Genomic DNA, 23,528 nt, shown 5'->3' with positions numbered 1-23,528 from the left:
CAAGAGTGTGTTTTTCTGCAAATGAGAAAACTAAGAATGCTAGAGACTGTTAGAGCATATCAAGATCACCTCGTCAACACATCCTTACCATGGCCATCAGTACTCCCTATTTACCTGTAGAAAGTGGGACCACGCATTATGAAGGCGTAGTGAGGCATAGTCCTTAGGAGGAGCATAGCTGGGATTCATAATGGCATTGGGAACTGGAGGGGAAAATCAAACAAACTGGAGGAACAGAGGTAAGAGACAACCAGAGGCGCAGCGCGCTGCGGTCTCGTTGCCAGAACGGCATTAGGACGAGGGCCCCGGCGGGAGGGAATCATTTGACCCGAGTGTGTGGGTTAATGATACTCCTAGTACATGGTATAAATATGCTCTTCAAGAACCACTGGAGTCACAATGATAGACACAAAAATAAAGAATCGCTCGCAAGGCAAGTTTTACTGCTGCACAGAAGGGCGGGCCATCCGCCAAAACTCTGGCCAGCAAGCACACCTCTAAGAGCCGGAAGTCTGTTTGGATATTTACTCCTAACACAGCTGGTCCTGCCCCTCAGATTGGTTAAGGTCAGGTTCACAACTGTGGTTGAAATTGGCTAGTTTGAGTAGGGTAAAATGTATTTACATACAGTGATTTTTGAAATAAGGTTAACAGTTCACAAGTAATCTCAAAATACACCACACCCTCTGCTATTTCTTCAACAGTCTGGGGCATATCTTAATTCCATCTTGAAAAGAAACCAGTTTAAGACAAAACCTTACATTTCAAAAATCCTTTCTTAACCCAAAGTAGTTCCGTTTTTCCTTAACAAGAGCCAAGCCATCAGGCCAAAGCAAGAATTTTTCCCCCCAAATATTTCTTCTTTTTTTGGGGGGGGGTCCGGTCTTGGGGCCTGAACTTTGGGCCTGGGCACTGTCCTTCAGCTCAAGGCTAGCGCTCTACCACTTGAGCCACAGCGCCACTTCTGGCTTTTTTCTTTTTGCTTATGTAGTGCTGAGGAATCGAACCCAGGGCCTCAGGCATGCAAGGCAAGCGCTCTACCACTAAGCCACCTTCCCAGCCCCCCAAATATTTCTTTATTGAGATTATGTGACTACATAAATTTCACAATTCTGTGCCATAGTTATACTTAGCTAAAGTCACAAACACCTTTTAATCTTCACAGTGATAGTCATCATTATCTTAATCTACATTGTTGAAACAATAAAACTTTTTTTTTTTTTTTACAAATCCGGTGATAGGAACATTTCTTTCCTTTTGCTTCGTGTCAGCTGTCCCCCCCCCATTCCCTCACTCCCGTCGCTGCCCTTGAGTTGCTTAGTTCACTTTCATCAATGTCCAGTGCAGCTGTGGGCCCCTCGGCTGTGTTTTTTCTCCCATTTTCCCACTGATTCAGTGCCCTCCTCCCAGCTTCCCTAGATGTGCACATGCATACACCATGTACAGTCCTCTAAAAGCAATAGGACAAATTAGGAAAAGGTCCTTTGTTTCCTTATCTTTGGGGTTCTTTTCAGTGTGTTTGTTGTTTTATGTACAAAAGAAGAGGTTCCAGGTGCCAGTGGCTCATGCCTGTAATCCTAGCTACTCATGAGGCTGGGATTGGAGGATCATGGTTCAAAGCCAGCCTGGGCAGGAAAGTTCGTGAGACTCTTATCTCCAATAAACAATTAGAAAATTGGAAGTGGCGCTGTGGCTGAAGAGCTCAGGGACAGCACCCAGGACCACAGTTCAAGCCCCACAACCCACCAAAAAAAAAACCAGCTGGTGCTTGGGTATTGTAATTTGGTGCTTTTCTCCTGAGAATGTACTCTTTTGGTCTCACAATGTGTGATAACTTGAGTCCTGTTTGCTTTGTCACATCTCGTTGCATTTTAATTTAACATCTGCATATCAGGGAGACCATGAGCTGTGTTTGTCTCTCTGATCTTGGCTTATCTTAGTTCATGAGTTGTTCTAGTTCCATCCATTTCTCTGTGACTGCCATTGTTTTATCCTTTCTAATGTATTGTGTATAGGTGCCATAATTCTTGGATCCATTCATCTGTAGTGGGGCATCTGGGTTGTTTCCATGTCTTGGCTATTGTGAACGGTGCAGCAATGAACATGGAGGTGCATGTGTCCTTGTATTCTGGTTCCTGTTGCTCAGGATAGATGGCCTAGGAGTAGTATGGCTGGGTTGTATGGAAGTTCTATGTTCAGTTTTCTGAGGAACCTCCGATTGCTTTCCAGAGTAGTTGTGTTAGTGTACATTCCCACCAGCAGTGCAGTGGGGTCCCTCTTTCCTTGTATCCCCGTCAGCTTTTGTCATTGTCTGAATTTAGGATATAGGCCATTCTGACTGGGGTAAGGTGGTATCTCAGGGATGTTTTTATTCGTGTTTCCTTTATGGCCAGGGATGAAGAATATTTCCTCATGTGTTTCTTTGCCATTTTAGCCTTTTCTTTTGGGAAGTCTCTCATTAGCTCCCTTGCCCATTTAGTGATTGGTTTGCTAGATTTGGGAGGGATTAGTTTCTTGAGCTCCCTGTGTATAGTGTATATTAGGTCTTTGTCTGATATATTACAGGTAAATATCTTTGTCCAATTGGTTGACTTTCTTCCTAGTTTGGTAGCTATGTCTAGCTGCACAGAAACTTTTTATTTGTCGAGTCTGTCTCCAATCTGTTGTGCCCCTGGGACTCTGTTCAGGAAGTTCCTGTCTGTGCCTATAAGTTCAAGTGTCTCTCTACTCTGTCCTGCAGTAGTTTCAGAGTTTCAGGTTTGATGTTGAGGTCTTTAATCCATTTTGAGTTGGTGTTAGATGGTGACGCGCTGGGGGAGTGTCCATTTTTAGTTTTCTGCATGTGGCTGCCCAGTTTTCCTAGCACCAATAGCTGAAGAGATTATGTTTTTTCCACTGTGTCTTTGGCTTCTTTGTTGAATATCAGCTGACTGTTAAGTATGTGGTTTTATTTCTGGATCTTCTAATTTATTCCATTGGTCTTCGGGTCTGTTTTTGTGCCAATACCAATCTGTTTTTGTTATTATGGCTCTATAGTAGAGCTTGAAATCTGGTATTGTGATAACTCCTGCTTTGCTCCTTTTGACTAGGGTTGCTTTGGCTATCTTAGGTCTTTTGTTGTTCTTTATGAATTTTTGGATTGTTTTATATTTTAGTAAAGAATGTCATTGGGATTTTGATGGGAATTTCATTGAATTTGTATATATCATTTTTGGCAGTATGGCCATTTTCACAAAATTGATTTTGACTATCCATGAACATAGAAGGTCTTTCCATTTCCTGGTGTCCTCTTTGGTTTATTTCTTTAGGCTTTTATAGGTTTCACTAAATAGGTCTTCAGCTAGGTTAATTTCTAGATTTTGTTTTTGAGGCTATTGTGAATGGGGTTGTTTTCCTAATTTCCCTTTCTTCTTGTACATTGTTGGTGTACAGAAGGGCAACTGATTTTTGTGGGTTAATTTTGTATCCTGCTACTTTACCAAAGTGGTTTATTAGTTGTAGGAGTTTCGGAGTGGAGTTTTGGGGGTTGTTTGGGTATAAGATCATATCATCTGCAAATAGGGATAGTTTAATTTCTTCCTTCCCTATGTGGATCACTTTAATGTCCTTTTCTTGCCTTATTTCTCTGGGCATTCTTGCCTTGTTCCTGATTTTAGGGGAATTGGTTTTAGTTTTTCCCCATTTAGTATAGTACTGGCTGTTGGTCTGTCGTATGAGCCAAAGCAGGAACTTTTCAGCAACACACTTGAATAGAAAAGACACTTTTTATCACATATGCACAAGCTTGTGAAGTGTCACTGGAGCACATTTCAGAGAGGTCAGATTCAAGATGGAAGATTTGATAGTAAGTGGATCAGTAAGCAAAGAACAGAGGGAGGAAGAGGGAGGAAAGAAAATGCTGATAGCGATGGATGGATGTGGGAAAAAATTAGGCAGCCAAGCCTTTTGGCTGCTGGGAACATTAGACTGAAGAAAACAGGTACCAGAGGCATATTCTATTGTTTTATCGTTGAAAAGTATTTGTGTGTGTGTGGGTGTCAAGGGCATATTCTATTGTTTTATCGTTGAAAAGTATTTGTGTGTGTGTGGGTGTCAAGGCTCCCCCACCCCCACCCTTTGTGCCAGTAATGGGGTTTGAACTCAGGGCCAGGTGCTGTCAGTTAGCTTTTTAACTCAAGGCTAGTTCTCTACCAGTTGAGCTACAACTCCACTTCTGGCTTAATGATTTCATTTAAGACTGGGGCCTTGGCTCTAGTGGTAGACTACCTGCCTGGCAACTGAAGGCTCTTAGTTCAAACCTCAGTACCACCCAAAACACAGACCTTTCAAACCAAAAGCAGAATTTTAATGAATAAGAAAATGTAGCAACGTTTTGTTACAAATGCATCATATACTTAGTATTGAAAGTTTTCTTACTGTATGTCTGAAAGAGACATCTGAGATTGAGATCAGAAAGAAGGGATTGATGGCTTAAGTGTATGTGGGTTTTGGATGTGAATCTTCAGTTTTATTCTTGCTGAATGAACATCTCTTTTGCTCTGTCCTAATACTTAGTGGCATCATTGCTTACAGCATGTGCACACTATGTCCCCTAGGAAATGAAGTGCCCTTTCCATTTGATTCCTAATTTGTCTGCTTCATCTTCCAGGACTGTACCTTGAGGGGGAGCGGTCCTGGGTGGAGTTGATTTCAGGGCCTGGACACTGTCCGTGAGATTCATTTTGTTCAAAGCTATAGCGCTCGGGCTGGGAAGGTGGCTCAGTGGTAGAGCTCTTGCCTTGCATTCATGAGGCCCTGGGTTCAATTCCTCAGCACCACGTAGCAGAAAAAAAAAGCCGGAAGTGGCGCTGTGGCTCAAGTGGTAGAGTGCTAGCCTTGAGCTGAAGAGCTGAGGGAAAGCGCCCAGGCCCAGAGTTCAGGCCCCACGACCGGACCCTCGCCCCCCTCCCCCCCCCCCCCCCCCCCCGCCAAAAAAACCCCAAAACACCAAAGCTGTAGCGCTCAACCTCTTGAGCCACAGCTCTACTTGGATTTTTTTGGTGGTTCACTGGAGGTGAACCACTGGAGATGGTTCCTAGCATTTCATGGACCTTTCTGTTGGGCTGGCTTTGAACCGTGATCCTCAGACCTCAGCCTCCTGGGTAGTTGGAATTACAGGCAGGAGCCACTGCTGCTTGGAGATCATCACATTTTAACAGAAGAAGATTTTACATTCTAGGGTGTGCAGCCTTGACATTTGCTGAGGGTGTAGGAATATCTCCAGTCAGGTTGCCAGAAGGGCTTATGTAGATGTGCACCACGTCCTCTGCTCATAGCAACCCTGCTGACCAAGCTAATGGTTGGGTCAGCACAGCCACACCAGTACCAGTTGTTGTTCTGTTTAGAGGTGAAGGTCATCACTACCAAATTGAATTGCAGAAATGGAAGACATTCCTTGAGTTGACAGATTGAAATTAGTTTTGTGAGTGAAGACATGGTGAGTGTGGGTTGGTAGTTGGTGCTGAGCTCCTCCAGCCTGTGTGTATCTTTGAAGGGAGGTATGTTGCTGTACCTGATGAGTAGCCACACCTCCAAACTATGCTTACCCACTCCTTAGTAAGGGCACATCAGGACACTGTCGTTCTTGTGCAATTGTGCCGTCTTACCAGTTAGAGCAGAACTCCTCAGGGCGGCACCCCAGCTCCCATGACCCCAGCAATTTTTCCTCTATCACTAGGCCACTGGATCAGAGGTTTTACATTGTTGTTCACCCTCTGCCTTTTGAGGGTGGGTGGAGAGAGGTAGACGGATCCTCATGCTTGCTATTCTGATGATGTACTGCTTAGCTACTCCTCCAACCCTTTATGCTAGTCATTCTTTTTTTGTTTGTTTGTTTTTGGTCAGTTGTGGGGCCTGAACTCTGGGCCTGGGCGCTGCCCCTCAGCTCTTCAGCTCAAGGCTAGCACTCTACCCCTTGAGCCACAGCACCACTTCTGGCCTTTTCTGCTTATGTGGTGCTGAGGAATGGAACCCAGGGCCTTACACACGCAAGGCGAGCGCTCTCCCAATGAGCTACCTTCCAAGCTCCTGCTAGTCATTCTTGACATTGGTTTGGCTTTTTGCCCATGCACATGCTTGTGCAGAGATCTCTATTGTTTGCACAGACACTCACTATCATGCTGAGGTGTATTTGCATAGATTTTTCTGCCCGACCTGAGCTATGATCCTCCTGGTCTCAAGTCTTCCTTACTATGCAGTCCAGAGTGGACTGGATCCACTTGCTCTAGCCTCAAGGTGCTGGGACTATAGCTCAGTTTCACCATGCCTGGCTAAGACTTCTTGTGTGTGATGTACATGTATGGTCCTGATATTGCCGTGTATTGTTGTTGGAGGTTGAACTATGTCAATGATCACTTTCTAGATTCTCTTGGGAAGCATAAAAAGGGTTTTGCAGCACTCACCCCCTGACACGCAACATTCAGTGTCTTTAGGAGATGGAATTACTGAGAGAAAAATACTGCTGAGCAAAGTTATGACAGGCAGACTCAGTGTGGGTGTGTTTTTAGCCCCTGCCTCTCTGGGCCTACTGTTTTATTTCTGGTGAGTGGATCGGGCCTGGTAATGGTAGGTATGCAGACCTCCAGTTATGCATGGATTGTGCACATGGATAAGGCTATCTTCTTAGTACACGTAATAGTGAAATTTTGGGAACTTTTTCCTGAGTCTGCATTCAGAGACAATAATCAAAATGGTTATTGGCCCTGTACCTGGACTACACTCACTTGCCAAGAGTAGGAGAGTGTCTTCTTTTCCTTACCAGGTCTGGAACTGGAGGTGCCTGTTCCCTGCGTACCAGGGGCCTGGCCAGAACACGTTACAAGTGAGGAGGCTTTTGCTGTTGCTCACAAGTTTCACTAGAAGGCTTTAAAATTTGAGAGCTTAGTCTTACTTGGGTTGAGACTAGTGATCAATACTTCTCTTCCTTTTGTACTAATACATCTGGAAAGTTTTGTTGGTCCTAACAAGATAGAAGAGAAAAAGTTTGTAACTTGACATTTGGTTAGAGGATTTTGTGTGTTGCCAGGAGATGATGAGTTTGGAGAGGAGAAAAGGAACACTGATGGTGCCATGTGTGAAGTTCTTCGTAGGTAAAGAAGGGTCACAGCCACTTCATTGGGCTGGAGCAGTATCTAGTGAGAAACTCACAGTTGAAAGGACTTCCTGAGCCCAGTTCCAGTGGCTCATGCCTGTAATCCCAGCTACTCAGGAGGCTGAGATCTGAGGATCGCAGTTCAAAGCCAGCCCAGGTAGAAAGGGCTGTGAGTCTCTATCTCCAATGAACCACCAGAAAACTGGAAGTGGCGTTGTGGCTCAAGTGGTAGAGTGCTTTGCTTGCGCTGAAGAGCTGAGGGACAATACCCGGGCCCAGAGTTCAAGCCCCACAACCGACCAAAAAAAACAAAACAAAACAAAAAAAACGAAGTTACAGTGTGAGGCTTGGAGGCTACAGTGGTTAGCAGTGGTTTCCACCTTCAGGAGTTGGATGAGAGGAGTATTGTTGTGATGGTGTGAGTATGTAGGGTACTTGGACAGGGCCAGCTGGTGGGTCATGTAGGATGAAAGCATAAGAACTGCATGTGCCCACCTAGCAGGGTCAGAAAAGTACTGAAAATACTTGTGAAAAAAGTCAAAACCCAAGCTTGAATGAGTGAGTAGAACGAAAAAGAACACTTTTAACTTGAACCACTGACGGTGCTGGGACTGGAGGAGGCAGCCTAGGTGTGGTGCTGGAGCCCTGTTCATTAGTGGCCTTCATGGGAGGGCTGCAGACTGGCTGTGAAATCAACAGCGTGCACCACTTTTACACCAACAAGCAGTAGCTGCCAACAGTAGAAAACACTGAGTGAGTTACAGGGAAGAGTAATGGGTTTTGCTTTGTTTGTTATTGGAACTGTTGATCACAGATACCATCAGAGAACTGGATTGATGATTGGTAATGGTTGGGGGGGGGTCCCCAAGAGGGAAGAGATTTTTGCCTTGCCCTTGAGTACCGAGTTCTTGGTACTGTTGCAAAAAGAATTTGAGGACAGATGGAAGTTGAGACTGAGAGAAGGTTTAATAAACCTTCTAAAGGAAGAACACAACCTAGAGTGAGTGTGGGCACATCTGATGACAGGTCCTGTTAGTTGCCTTAATATCATGGGTAGTTACAGTAAAAAAGTAGGCTAGCGTTTGGCTCAAGTGGATCTTCCAGTAAGTAGTCCTCTTTGGTCTGACACCTAGTATGTTCCATCGTCCTTATTGTTGTTAGACTGTTTTGGGGGCCCAGAGACCTTAAGATTAGCCTGCTAAGCTTGGGTCACAGATATAGTTGGGACTGTCTCTGAACTTGAGTCATAAGGTAGACAAAAGGATGTATTTTGTCACAGGTGATTATCCTTGAGATAAATTTTTCTTAGCTAATACTTTTTGTGCCCAAAGGATTCACTTTCCCAAAATGAATGTCTCTTTTTTTTGCCCAATCTTAGGGCATGCTAATCAACTGGGCATGTAGGTTAGTTCAGTAAAGAGAGAGCTTTCAGACGTTTCTGCCTGGGCTGGTTTCAAACTGCGATCCTCAGGTCTCAGCCTCCTGAGTAGATAGGATGACAGGCCTGAGTTATGAGTGCTTGGCTTGTTCCTATGCAAACAACCTATTTGTTAATAAAGTGTTGTCTCAGAATTCCTGCAGTTGTGTACCAAGCCTCATCTTCCTTGATCTATCTCAGTTTGCTTACTCTTGAGGCAGTTTTTCTATGTAGCAGAGGCCGGCCTGACCCTGTGTGGTCCTTCTGCCCAGCCCTCCTGACTGCTCGGGTTATACTTTGCAGGTTTTCTGTCATGAAGGTGTTTTTCCCCCTCCAATTACATGTTTGTGTGTACGTGCATGTACAGATGTTTTCCCATGTTCTACCATATATGTGAAGTACACTTCTCACTGTGGGCTTGAAGTTTGAAAAATACGAATATATTCCTGGTTATCCCACTGGCCTCTACTGGCCAATATAAGATATAAACGGGAGTTGTTGCAGGTGCCGATGGCAAACGTCTGTAATCTAGCTACTTAGATCTAAAGGCTCAGATCTGAGGATCAGGGTTCAAAGCCAGCCCAGGCGGGAAAGTTAAGTAACTCCTCAATTTAACGGGCAAAATGTTGTGAGCAGATAAAGGTAGGCAAGGACTCATGGTTCTAAGTTCAAGCCCTGGTACCAGCATGCCCCTTCCCCCAAAATGGGCATCAGATATGATTAATTCACTTCTCAGCAGAATGGGGAAAAGGGGTGTGTGAAGAAATACTGAGATTCTGTTGAGTTAGAAATTAGGACAGTGGCAGCAGGGGAGGGCACCTGGTAACATTTAGGAGTTGGAGTTGACAGGGCTCTGAAGCTGCCTTTTGATAGAGCAAGGGGGAAGGGACAGCTGTTTCTGTCTTGGAGGATTGCCTGGATAGAGGCATTCTAAACTAGGGCATGAGTTTGGGAAGAACAATAGGTTGAAGGCTCTTCATTTACTCTGTGTACCTGAGGAGTGTGAGTTGAGTGGAAAAGTTGTGTGTCTGTAGTTCCACAAGGAGTCTTGAGTTGTCGATTTAGGATTAAAGCAGGTTGTTAAAGCCAGCTCAGGGAGATGAGGTTGCTAAATAGAAAGTGGCAGGGGGGCTGGGAAGGTGGCTCAGTGGTAGAGCGCTTGCCTTGCATGCATGAGGCCCTGGGTTCGATTCCTCAGCACCACATAAGCAAAAAGAAAAAAAAGCCGGAAGTGGCGCTGTGGCTCGAGTGGTAGAGCTCTAGGCTTGAGCTGAAGAGCTGAGGGACAGCGCCCAGGCCCAGAGTTCAGGCCCCACGACCGGACCCCCCCCCCAAAAAAAAAAAAAGTGGCAGGGAGGAGCAGGGGAGTAATATTTAAGAAGCAAATAGAGGAAGAAGATATAGCAAGTGAGATGAATCAGGAATAAAAAGAAACTGGGAGTGGTAGAAAGGGACATTGGAAAGGGCGGGAATCTGTCTGTCTATCTCTCTGTGTTCTCGTTTGGCTTACTCTGCTCGCGGCTGGAGGTCTACGAGTTGAGTCCTGCCTCCAGCCTGTCATTTTGTTGGTCAATTGGGGATAAGAATCTCTCAAACTTTCTGCCTGGGCTGACTGCAAATTGTGATTCTGCAGATCTCAGCCTCCTGAGTAGCTAGGATTACAGGTGTAAGCTGCTGCTCTGGTGCTCGGCTGGAGGGAATAATTTATAGGATAAATACAGCTGGAATGTCAGGTCTGTAGAGCACCTGTTTTGTTTCTGGTTTAAATGGAGTGTTAATTAAGCCTGCCCTGGATTTTCAAGGCATGAATGAATTATCTCTTTGAATTGTCAGCATTACATTGATATTTTGAGTCTGGGAAAACTTGCAAATTACAGACTTAACATGTTTCTAGAAGCCCCAGTATAGAAGAGTGGGTGTGGAAGGTGGTATGTATGCCTGTTGTGGGTACAGACTTCTAAACTGAGTTTCATTCTGACTTTTGGGGAAGGGATGTTGATCATGGGCCTGGAACTCTGGTCCTGGGCACAGTTCCTGATCTCTTTCACTCAAGGCTAGGGTTCTACCACTTAGAGCCACAGTACCACTTCTGGCTGTTTGGTAGTTAATTGGAGATAAGAGTCTCATAGAATATTTTGGCCAGACTGGCTTTGAACCATGATCCTCAGATCTCAGCCTCCTGAGTAGCTAGGATTACAGGTGTGAGCCACCAGCACCTGGCTGATTCTGACTTTTAGGTAAACTGCTTATCCTCTCAGGACTTGATTTCTCACCAGAAATATGGAAATGATACAGTTTCTATGAAGGGATTTGGTGAGGGATCAGTATGATACTGGGTGGGAAGTTATGCTACCAGCTGCTCACTTTTCCCCCTTTTTGAGACAGATTTACAATGTAGGCCAAGCTGGCCTTCAGCTTCCTCCTCTTGCCTCAGCCTTCAGAGTGCTGGGATTGCAGGTATGTACCACCATGCCTGGTTTATTCAACTGTGCTACTTCAGAGTTCTGTAGCCGGGCGCCAGTGGCTCACGCCTGTGATCCTAGCTACTCAGGAGGCTGAGATCTGAGGATCATGGTTCAAAGCCAGCCCAGTCAGGAAAGGCCATGAGACTCTTACCTCAAATTAACCACCAGAAAACTGGAAGTGCCGTTGTGGCTCCAGTGGTAAAACTCTTGTGCCTTGAGCACAAAGAGGCTCAGGGACAGTGCCCAGGCCAGAGCTCAAGCCCCACGACTAGTCCTGTGAAGCAGATTTTTACCATGGCCTCTTCTGGGCCTAGATTTCAGTGGGAGGTGAATTCTTGTGTGGTAAGAGCTTGAGTTAGTTAGCTGCTTCTGTTTCTTAAGCTGTGCTTCTCACTTCCAAGGTTGTAGGGCTGCATTTGTGATGCACGCAAAGGACCAAGGGAAGAACAGGAGAGCAGTAAACATAATTAGATGGGACTTGGGAAGTATGCATAGGAACAGTCTCCTTTTGTCTTAAGGAAGCAGTTTGCTTCCACTGAGTGCTTCACTTGCAGTTTACCTCCATTGGGCACCAGGATGCAGTGATAAAACTGGAGTAGTCCAAGGTAGTGGTCTAATCCTACAGAGCTTAAGAAAGAGCCTCCAGGCTAAAACATGTGTTTGCAAGTCATTTAGTCAGCAATCCCTCCTTCTCCCCTTCTTTCCCCCCATTTTCCTCTTCCTACTTCCCCCCCTTTTTTGGTCAGTCCTGGGGCTTGAACTCAGGGCCTAGACACTGTCTCTGAGCCTCTTTGTGCTCAAGGCTAGCACACTACCACTTGAGCCACAGCACCACTTCCAGCTATTTCTTTGTACGTGGTACTGAGTAATTGAGCCCAGGGTTTCATGCATGCTAGGCCACGTTCCCAGCCCTCCTCTCCCTCCCTCCCTCCCTCCCTCTCTCTCTCTCTTCTTTCTTTCTTTCTTTCTTTCTTTCTTTCTTTCTTTCTTTCTTTCTTTCTTTCTTTCTTTCTTTCTTTCTAGAATTAAAGCTAATTTAAGGTTTGTTTGCTACATACTACGATTTTAATGCAGGGCCTTAAGCTTGCTAGGCAGAGCTTTCTGCTCTTGTTTTGTTTTAGTTTTTTTGTTTTTTGCTTTTCTTTTTGGATAGGGTCTTGCATTTTTGTCTGAGCCAAATTCAGACTGTGACTCTTTCTCCTATGAGAAGGTTACAGGTGTGTGCTACCATACCTTGCTTGTTGGTTAGGATAGGGGATCTTGCTTTTTCCCTGACTAGCCTCAAATCACAATCTTTATTTCTACCTCCCATTGATATGATTTAGTAGAAAAACATCTACGCAGAATTTCAGCCTATAGAATTTGCACATGGCAGGCTAATAAATCGAAACCCACTTGATGAAATAGGGGCATTAGGCTACAAAAGAACAAAGAAGTAATAAGGACAAGCCTTTGAGGAACTGGAAAGAAGACTAGCTAGCAAGCCATCTTGCTAAGCCTTGTAAGCAGGAAGAGGTGGGTCAGAGTGCTGTTTTCCCATGGCATACCTCTCTGTCATGTTCCCTTACAGTAAGCTTTCTGGTAGTGTGTTTGGTGTGTTGGCTGGGAAGTTAGGGATTAAGTCTGTCTTTTATCCAAGGGCCGTGGTTTGAAAGGGCAGTTTACCAGGCATCGTGCCTGTGTCTTAGGGTTTGGGACCCCACAGGTACGTTTCTGCAGGAGGAAAGAGTCCTCTCTCCCTGCCTCCTGGTTGTTTGCATCTTAATTTCTTTTAGCAGTGTTTTGTCATTTTTTAGTATGAATACTGTACCTTTTTGGTTTAATTTCTTGCTAGATATTCTTCATGATTCTGGTATAGATTTGTTCGTTTTCTTTTCAGACTGTCCATTGCCTGTGTACGGTAACACAGCTGGATTTTGTGTAGTGAGCTTGTGTCATGAGCTCCGGTAGTTTTGCTTTTTTGTCCTTTCCCTCTCTTCTGCCCCGTCCCCTTCCCTCTCTCCAGTTCTCTAGATTTTGCACTCCTTCCCCTGGTGATGCTAGAGTTTGAACGCAGCGCCTTGTGCAGGCACAGTACTGCTGAGTCATGCCTCTAGCCCTAAGTTTACTGGTTGTTTTTAGGATAGGGTCTTTCTACTGCCCCTGCGTGTGCCTTAGGCACAATCTGCCTACTTAAGGCTTTCCGTGGTCACTAAGGCACACTACCTTGTCAGTTTTTTCCCAATAGCTGGAGTCTCATGGACTTCTGGGCTGGCCTGGCACGGAGATCCTCCCAATTTCGGCCTTCCGTGTAGCTTAGGGTGACAGGAGTACCATTGCAGTCTCCCAAACTTTTCTGCTTGGGCTGGCCTTGAACCTTGATCCCGTGAGCTTTTTAAAGTAGCTGAAATTACAGATGTGAGCCAACTGTGGCTGGCATTGCATTTTTTCATTAAGGCAAGTTTCAGGTGAGCATCCCACTTTAGTTAGAGTTAGTCCCGTTTCACTGATAGCAGTGTTTGGTTTCATGTGGGGATTCCCTGCTGTGGGTTGTATATTGGCTCTGTTGAGTTTTCACTGCATGTCTTAGTCCGACTTGACACAGCTTTCAAAGGAGAGAATAAAGGAGTATTTACATTCCACAAACCAGATTTGTAGCATGAGAACAGTGTTGTCCTGGAGTTGCATCTGATTCTGAACTTCTTGCTTTAACAAAAGACAAGCCGGTATCTAGGTCCTGCAATCTATCTCACTTGAATTGTTCATTTTGTAGAAATAAAACAGATGGGTGTTGTGAGAGGTTGCAAATAAATAAGCAATTGTTCTGTAGTAGCTTCCCATAGTGAAGTGAAGCAGGCACACCAGTGATTCTGACATCTTGGTTATTTCCGTCCTGATAATAAAATACTGAGATTATCAGTGTACAAAGCATGACAATATGTGCAACATATGCATGTATTCTTTTGAGTGTATTGTAGAGTATTGTCCTAGTCTATAAAAGAATACCCGAAGCTGGGTGCCGGAGGCTCATGCCCTATGATCCCTAGCTACTCAGGAGGCTGAGATCCAAGAGTCATTGTTGGGAGCCAGCCTGGGTAGGAAAGTCCCTGAGGCTTTTATCTCCAGTAAACTCCACAGAAAAAGCCAGAAGTGGTAGAGTGCTAGCCTTGAGCAAGAAAAGCTCAGGGTCAGTGTCCTGACCCTGACTTCATGCCCCAGGACTGGCCAAAAGCAAACAAACAAAAAACCCAAGACTGGGGAAAAGACTAAAGGAAGCTAAAGGTCTGTTTTAACTCACATTCCAAGAGCGTGGCATCAGCATCTGTTTGGCCTCTGTGAAGACCCAACCCCCTGGAGAAAGGCACCTCACTCAGATCCATTTAGGATGGCACAGCCCTTGTTGCCCAGCACTGCTGCGCAGAGGGGCTGAATGAGCTCCAAGACGAGTTTGGTGGGGCGGTGTGAAACTGCAGCCAGGACGCTGGCGTGTAATTCTGTGTGCTGACAGCTGACAGCCTGCTTCAGGGGTGTGTGTGTGGGGCCGGGGGTCCTTGGCTCTCACTCTGGCGTGTGCGTGTGTGTGCACACGCACACATTCGCGCACCTGCACACATGCATGTGTTCTGGTCCTAGGCTCGAGCTCAGAACCTAGGCTTTGTCTCTGAGCTCATTTGCTCAAGGCTAGCATTCTACCACTTGAGCCTCAGATCCACTTCTGGCTTTTTGGTGGCTGATTAGAGATAAGAGTTTTATTGATTTTACTTCCTTGGCTGGCTTCGAACCTCCTCAATCTTTCCGTTTCAGCCTCCTGAGTAGCTAGGATTACAGGCATGAGCCACCAGTGCCTGCACATGAGTTCCTTTTTTTTTTTTTTTTGTCGGCCATGGGGCCTGAACTCTGGGCCTGGGCGCTGTCCCTCAGCTCTTCAGCTCAAGGCGAGCGCTCTACCACTTGAGCTACAGCACCACTTCTGGTTTTCTGGTGGTTTATTGGAGATAGGAGTCTCACGGTCTCTCCTGCCCGGGCTGGCTTTGAACTGTGATCCTCAGATCTCAGCCTCCTGAGTCTCTAGGATGAGAGGCATGAGCCACCAGTGCCTGCACATGAGTTCCTTTTTTTTTTTTTTTTAAAAAAAAGCACCTTTGTCCTCACTGTGTTTTGGTAAATATGGAGCCTTGCTTGCTGTTGTTCCTTTCCATAGTGTCTGCCACTCGGCCCAGACGTTGGGATGGGGAGGGCACTTGGGCTGGGCCAGCACCCTGATCTCATTCTGTATCTTTTTATTTTACATTTTCTTCTGCTAAGGATTATGAAGAGCATTGTAGTGAAACATTAGTTTGACTTCTTCCTTGGTTATTCCTGTAGTGAAAGAGAATATTTGAGTTGAAAAACGCTGTATGAGACCACTTCCAGCTCCTTCACTATCACTCATTTCTAAAGTTTGCATGGCTGCCTTTCTCCCCTTGAAGGGTCTCTTTAAATCACGTGGAACCAAGTAACACCCCATCCTAAAAACAACAACAAATGACCGTTCACCCTCTCCAAAACTCAAAAAAGGAGGAAGAAAGAAAAAGGAGTCTTGTTTCTCTGGAAGGAGGCCAGGGTCAGGCTGAAGCCTGACAGAGCATCAGTGGGCCCTCCACAGCACTGCATGCTCAGGTGTCATCAGAAGGGAATGCTTTGTAGCTTGCCTGTCTGGGGAATTCTGTCTGAGACCTTCACAATTGTGTTAGTCTAGATCTGCTGCCTCTCTCTAGAAGATCTCTAGGGCTCATTTTAGGCAATGTTAAAGCCATAAAGGTAAACCTTATATCTCCAGCTTCCAGACAGTGGGTTAGGAGCAAGGACTCGGGAGGCAGTTGGGTTGATCAGTTTCTCACCTTTCCAGGGTGCAGTTTTCTCATCTGTACAGGGGGGATAATCATGATTAAACCTACCTTATGGGGTTATTTGCGAGGATTAAATGGATTAATAGTAAAAAATGAAAAAAAGGTGAAATTATATCCGTATAAGTCAATACATGTATATATGTATGTAATACAGTGTAAAACATGCATAGATATATTACTCTGGGCTTCTGAAGGAGTAGTAACAGTTCATAAAGCAGCTTTTTATATTTTGTTCAGATTCTTCCAGTGGTTACGTTCTGCAGACAGCCTGGCTGTCAACATTGGTAGAGTCAGCCATGTTCAGATTGCTGGACAAACGTGTGGGGGAGGCCCTCGGGGGTCTGTGTCACAGCGTGGGGTCTGGGGGGGCTTGTGGAGCTGCGTCATTGTGAGAACTCAGCCTGCTGCTCCTGTAACCAGATGGGCCTCCTTTCCACCCATCTTCCCTCCTTTCCTTAATCCCTAGAAGCCACTAATGAATCTTTCACTTCTAAAATTTAGTCATAAAAGAGTGTCAGAGAAATTTGAGTCTTTGCCAGGTGGGTGGGCATAGCTGTAATTTCAGCACTCAAGAGGCTGAGGCAGAGGATAGCATTCTTGAGGCTAGCCTGAACTAAATAGTGAAACCTCCTCTCCCCCCCACAAAAAAAGAGGATGAGAAGGAGAAGCAGAAGCAATGTAACCCCCAGTAGGAAGTCACGTCGCTGGGGTTATAGGCTCATACCACCATATCTGGGTAGTTTGCTGAAACAGTGTCTCCTGGCTTTTGTTCAGCCTAGCCTTGAACTAGTCATGTTAAATTGCTGGGATTACATGTAATGTACCATTATGCCGGGCCTACGATCCCCCCCTTTTATTTGGTGTGGGGGGGCCGGGTGTAGACTTTGAATTCAGTGCCTTGTACTCCTGCATTCTACCCCTTGAGCCACAAGGTGAGCCCTTCCCAGCCCAGTCAGTAGTTCTGAACTTAATACTAAGCAGTGTTTTGTGATGCTAAAACACCATAGTTGGTTTAACCCTTTACCCATCAAAGGACACTACTTTGGCAGACTTTTTTTTTTTTTTTTTTGTCACTCATGGGGCTTGAACTCTACCTGAGTGCTGTCCCTCAGCTCTTCAGCTCAAGGCTAGTGCTCTACCACTTGAGCTACAGTGCCACTTCCGGTTTTCTGGTGGTTTATTGGAGGTAAGAGTTTCAGGGACTTTCCTGCCCAGGTCGGCTTTGAACTGTGATCCTCAGATCTCAGGCTCCTGAGTAGCTAGGATTACAGGCGTGAGCTACCGGCACCCAGCCCATTTTTTTTTGGGGGGGGTAGCTACCAGTAAATCTGCTATGAACTTTCTTATAGAGTTTATTGGACCCTTTTTGACCTTCAGAAATGCTCATCTTGGCTTCAAGCCCTATCATGGAGCTAGAATAACAAAGCAGCTTAGTACTGGCACAAAAAACAGGCCCGAAGATTAATGGAACAGACTAGAAGACCCAGAAATATAGCTGTACACTTATAGTTATCTGGTGTTTGACAAGGGAGCCAAAAGTATATGATGGGAAAGAGATACAGCCTTTTCAACAATTGGCATTGGGAAAAGTAGACATTCATATGTAGGAAATGGAAATTGGATCCTGTTTGTCACCATTTACCAATATCAGCTCAGAAGTGGATGAAAGACTTCAACGTTAGACCTGAGTCATGGAAAGTACTGCAAGATGGAGTAGGAGAAACATTAGAACTTACCAGATAGGTAGGGACTTACTGAAAAGAGCCTCAGGAACACAGCAAATAGGAGAGAGACTTGACAAATGAGATTACATCAAAACAAAAAAGTTTCTGTGCAGCAAAGGACATCGTTACTAAATTAGAAAGACAGCTGACAGACTGGAAGAAATCTTTACAGCAATCCATTTGACAAAGGCCTAATTTCCAGAATATACAAGGAATTCATAAAATAGACACATGAGGGAAATTCTCGACACCCCTGGCTGTAAAGGAAATGAGGGCCCACCCCCACCCCCATGAGATTGGTCAGCATTGAGGATTTGAGCAACAACAGTGTAGTGGGGAAGTAGGGAAAAGGAATCTTATTGCACTGTTGGTGGGAATGTAAACTAGTGCAAACACTCTGGAAGGTGGTTTGGACTTTCCTCAACAAAAACAAAAAAACCCCCAAGACCCCTGTGACCAGTCCTAGCACTCTTGGGCATCTGCTCAGAATATTTCAGGTCAGTGACACTTGACCGTCCATGTTTATTGCTGCACTGTTCCCAATAGCCAAGTTACGGAAACAGCGGATGCCCTGCAACAGAAGAATGGATCAATAAATGCATATGTGCACAGTAGAATTTATTAGTAATCTATTAGAAGGAATACGATTATGTCATTTGCATGGAAATGGATAGATTACAGTCATGTACCACATGTACAGCTGTGTTGTTACTTTGGGGCGGGAGGCCCCTAGGGGCTTAAACTTGTCAGGCCTGAGCACTGTCTCTGAGCCTCTTTGTGATCAAGACTAGCAGTGCTCTACCACTTGAACCACAGTGCCACTTCTGGCCTTTTCTGAGTAGTTGATTGGAGATAAAAGAGTCTCATGGACTTTTCTGCCTGGGCAGGCTTTGAACTGCAATCTTCAGATTTTTGCCTCCTGAGTAGCTAAGTACCTGAGCCACCAGTACCTGGCTTGGCTTCTTTTTCATACATAGATCCTATATGGCGAACTTTGCCAACACTTGGAGATACTATCCATCTAAGTGGCCAGACTCACAAATGAATACATCTTCTGTGCTCCAGTTGGATTCTTGGCGAGGTCGTGCACCCAGGGGAAGTTGTCCCAGCTCACCCATGTGCTCTGTTGCTGTCACTGGACACCTGTATCTTTCACTGACATACCTCCATGATTAGTCTTCTCTCCCCTGAATCCCCAGCTGGGGGACACACAGTACTACTGTAGCTATAAGCAAAAAGTGTAGTTTGCTGCTCTTCTGGTTGAAAACAACATTTGTATGTAGTTGTGGGTTTTTGGAAGTGGGAGTTTACCGGTGTTTCAGGCCAGAATCTCAGAATTCTAACTGTAGTTACTTTCTCGTTGAGCCATGCCTCTAGCCTGGCCCTTTTTTGTGCTGGATATTTTTTTTTGCGGGGGGGGGGTCCAGTCGTGGGGCCTGAACTCTGGGCCTGGGCACTGTCCCTCAGCTCTTCAACTCAAGGCTAACACACTACCACTTGAGCCATAGTGCCACTTTCCAGCTTTTTTCTTTTTGCCTATGTGGTGCTGAGGAATTGAACCCAGGGCCTCATGCGTGCAAGGCAAGTGCTCTACCACTGAGCCACCTTCCCAGCCCTGTGCTGGATATTTTAAAGGTAGAATCTTGTTTCCTGCCTGGGTATGTGCCTGAGCCAGAACTCTCCTATTTTAGGTCTCAAACGGCAGTTCTCCTGAATTTGGCCTAAGAGTTATGCTGATTTTAATGAGAATATATATGCTAAATGAAGCCTTGTGTTTTTTAGAAATATTTTAGAGGCTCTTGACATTTACTATCTCCTAGAAGTAACTATCCATTGAAGGTATTTTTCTTATTTAGAGGGGAAAGACTTTAACACTTGGAAGACCTGGGTCCTTGTCCCTCCCCTGCCCTCCCCTCGCTGCCCTTCCCCTCCCCTGTTTGTTTCTGATGTTTGGACTCTGGGCCCCCTGCTTGCTCCACAGGTGCTTTATCACTTGAGCCACTACTCCAAACCAGCTTTTCACTGGTTATTTTGGAGATTGAGTCTCAGAAAAGTCCTTTTCTGGTGCTACCAAGTCTCCAGGTGTCAGTGTCTGGAATAGTTACCCTTGTTTTTAGTAGTCCTTCAGGCTATCTCTGGCAGCTTTTAGAACTCACTGCAGGAGCATAAGCCCAGTACTGTACTTTGTCTTCGCAAAATACACAGGTTGTGTGGGTGTCAATGGGGAAACCACAAGGCTCTTCTCTGTGCTAAGGGCAGAGTGAGTTGCTCCAGGACAGTACACTTGTTCTGGGAGTTATCTACTGGTTTGCTGCCATGAGTCTCCTCTCCCAATTTTTCACTTGGAATGTATGTGAAATTGGAGCCTGTCAGTTGGATGGGTTATGGTTAAATGGGTGTGGGTTTATGCTAGTTGGTTTTATTTTTGAAGATCTCAAGGCTTTCTAAAGAAATCATATGATTTTACTCAGTTTCCAAATGCTACCGTATAATCTTCCTCTTTTAGGACACTCAGTGGAAATAGGAATCACCTAATTATTTTGCTGTATTTTTTCTATAATTTAAAACAATATGCTTCTGAATTTTTAAAATTTCCTTGGAAAATACCATTACTAGTATAGTTGTGTTAATATAAGACTACTGTGATTACTTGATGTATTTGAGTGTGTGTGTGTGTGTGTGTGTGTGTGTGTGTGTGAGTGTGAGTGACTCGTGGGGCTTGAACTTGACCTAGGCGCTGTCCCTAAGCTCTTCGACTCTAGGCTAGTGCTCTACACTTGAGCCACAGCACCACTTCCTGTTTTCTGATGGTTAATTGAAGATAAGAGTCTCATGGACATTCCTGTCTGGGCTGCCTTTGACCATGATCCTCAGATCTCAGCCTCCTGAGTAGCTACAATTACAGACATGAGCTGCCAGCACCTGGCTCTCATTACTCTTTTGATATTAGACTTAGGGCTTGCCTTTACATTTATACATTTTGGTGGAAAAATACTTGCTGGATGAAAATAGCTTTTTTTTTTTTTTTTGGTCAGTCATGGGATCTGAACTCTGGGCCTGGGTGCTGCTCCTCAGCTCTTCAGCTCTCTAGCTAGCACTCTACCACAGTGGAGCCACAACACCACTTCTGGCCTTTTCTGCTTATGTGGTGCTGAGGAATCAAACCCAGGGCTTCATGCATGCAAGGCAAGCACTCTACCACTGAGCCACCTTCCCAGCCTGAAAATAGCCTTTTAGTTACCTTTTTACCTTTAATAAAATTCCTATTGGTGAGTTATAAAAATAAATTATTTTAGTCAGAAAACAGAAGTGTGATTACTTGTAGAATTAAGGGACCAGGGACAGGTGTGCTATTGTTTTCTGTTGCTCTCTCTCTCTCTCTGTGGTTAACAGGAGAAACCAGAGCATGCTGATCTGTGGCCCCTGTGGCCCTCTGCGGTTTCAGGGACTACAGGAATGCTAGTGTGTGCACAGGCCATGCCTGCGTTTGCCAGTGCTGCAGGCCTTTCAGCACACTTCCCATCCCGGCAGAAGCCTTCGGGTTGAACCTTATTTACAGTGTTTTGCTTCTTAATGAAAACTTGCTGCATATATAGTAAGTCTGATGTTCCATATACTTTTAAAAGGTAGATGTATAACTGACCTACTATACTCAGGATTAACATTTGTGGAATTAATAAAATTGAAAATACTAAAACCATTGCACCCATATCCTTCATTCTTCTCATGATACCTTAAACAATGTAACACATTTACCTAGCATTTCCATTACAAGTTACCTAGCGATGACATAAAGTATATGGAGGGTGTGCCTAGGTTTTATGCAGATAATACAGCATTTTCCAGGGACTTGAACACTCCAGATGTTTGTGTTTTTCTGTGGGATACTGAACCAGTCTCTCTTCCACTCCCATACACAACAATGGTTATATTCAACACATTTCTCAGACTTTTACTGTGTTGTCTTTTGAAGTTTGGCAATGTTGACACATCTATCTGTAGCTTAATAGCTAATAAAGAAATTATAGCCAAGCCGGGCGCTGGTGGCTCACGCCTGTAATCCTAGCTACTCAGGAGGCTGAGATCTGAGGATCGCGGTTCAAAGCCAGCCGGGGCAGGAGAGACCGTGAGACTCCTATCTCCAATAAACCACCAGAAAACCGGAAGTGGTGCTGTAGCTCAAGTGGTAAAGCGCTTGCCTTGAGCTGAAGAGCTGAGGGACAGCGCCCAGGCCCAGAGTTCAAGCCCCACGACTGACAAAAAAAAAAAAAAAAGAAATTATAGCCAAGCATCATTGGCTCACGCTTGTAATCCTAGCTCTCAGGAGGCTGAGATCTGAAAATCACAGTTTGAAGCTAGTCCAGACAGGAAAGTCCATGAGACTCTTGTCTCCAGTTAACCATCAGAAAGCCAGAAGTGCATTTGTGGCTCAAGCGGTAGAATGTTAGCCCTGAGCAAAAAAGCTCTGGGACAGTGTCCAGGCCCCAAGTTCAAGCCCCTACCAGTACTACATGCGTGCATGTAGGTGCTTGCAGAAATTATGCTTAGGTGTCACTGTGCAAAGGGGACCTACATGCTGTGAGGAATGCTCTAGAAGGGAGCCCTCCCTGCCTGCCCAACAGGGTCGGGTTATGCAGGTCCTACCTGTGTAGCCCATATCTCAGCCACATGTGTTCATCCCATTTAAGATGTGTAGACTTTCAATTGTCCTCTTCCTGAGTCATGTTGGAAAGAATTCAAACTCATGGTGGAAGGATCATACTTCTGAATTGAAGTTAGGTGAAACATATTGGTCTAAGGCTTACTGTCTTTGCGAATGCACCCTAGTAGACAGTGGGTGGCTTAATGGGCATTGTCATTTTGGGGATCTTGAGCACCTACAGAAATGGTGCTCAGGTGGTGTCAAGGTGGGAGGGGGACTGATAGGTATGTGACGAGAATTTTATAGAGGAGCTGGGGCACCAGTGGTTCATACCTGTAATCCTAGCTACTCAGGAGGCTTTGATCTGAGAGTCCATGAACAGTAGGAGCAGTGAGCCTAGGCCTGGGGCTCTTGTCTAGATTAGGCGGACAGGTCACTCCTGGTCATCAGAAAACCAGGGTGGAACCTTTCCTCAGCCATTTCCCAGGAGAGAGTGTGGAGAGTGGACGGTGCCCTAAAGCAACGCATCGGATGTGAGCCCTTTAAATTCCAGGTCCACCAAGACAAGGTTGTGCTTGTTACAGTGTGGTTAGTCAGATGGAGGGGACACCAAGATTGAAAGGAGCTGAGGTGGAGATTCACGCTCACCGGATCTGCCTTCCTTTCTCCTTTCAGAACAAGCGTCCGGCTGGAGTTAGCATAGCACCCTCAGCAGCTCTGACTTCCCACCATGGAATCGGTAAGTGCTGTTTCACTGTGTTATCATTGATTTGTGCTTTGTTGGTGGTGGTTGGTGAATGGCTCTCTCCCCTTCTTTCCTCCCAGCTCCTTCCTTCCCATTGGTTTCTTCTCCCTCCCTCCCTCCCTTCCTCCCTCCCTCCCTCCCTACCTCCCTCCTTCCTCTCCTCTTCTCCCCTCCCATCCCCTCCCCTCCTTTCCCTTTCTTTCCTCCCCTTCCTCCTTCCCCCTCCCTCCCTTTCTCCCTTCCTTCCTCCCCCCCTTCCTTCCCCCCTTCCTTCTTTCCTTCCTTCTTCCCCCCCTCCCCCCCTTCCTTTTGTCTGTCGAAGGGCTTGAACTGCCTGGTCCCTGTCTGTCCCTGAGCTCTTCATCTCAAGGCAGCACTCTGCCACTTGAGCCACGGCTCCACTTCCATTTTCTCTGTTGGTTAATTGGAGGTAACAGTCTCATGGACTTTCTTGGCCGGGCTGGCTTTGAACCACAATCCTCAGATCTCAGCCTCCTGAGTAGCTAGGATGACAGACGTGAGCCAGTGGTTTCTAAGA

The 23,528-nt window shown here is 45.5% G+C and overlaps 1 protein-coding gene across 1 annotated transcript in view; it reads left to right on the top strand.

Moving 5' to 3' along the window:
- Positions 1-22,913: 22,913 nt before the first annotated feature.
- The window catches only part of Ankrd11 (ankyrin repeat domain 11), an 85,031-nt gene continuing 84,416 nt past the window's right edge, over positions 22,914-23,528 (top strand). The window contains exon 1 of the mRNA XM_013035668.1: positions 22,914-22,984. The gene's annotated coding sequence lies outside the window, so the exon portion shown is untranslated. The remainder of the gene's footprint in view (positions 22,985-23,528) is intronic.

Source organism: Dipodomys ordii, unplaced genomic scaffold (genome assembly GCF_000151885.1).
Source record: "Dipodomys ordii isolate 6190 unplaced genomic scaffold, Dord_2.0 Scaffold217, whole genome shotgun sequence".
NCBI lineage: Eukaryota > Metazoa > Chordata > Mammalia > Rodentia > Heteromyidae > Dipodomys > Dipodomys ordii.
This window is presented reverse-complemented; position numbering and strand designations above follow the sequence as displayed.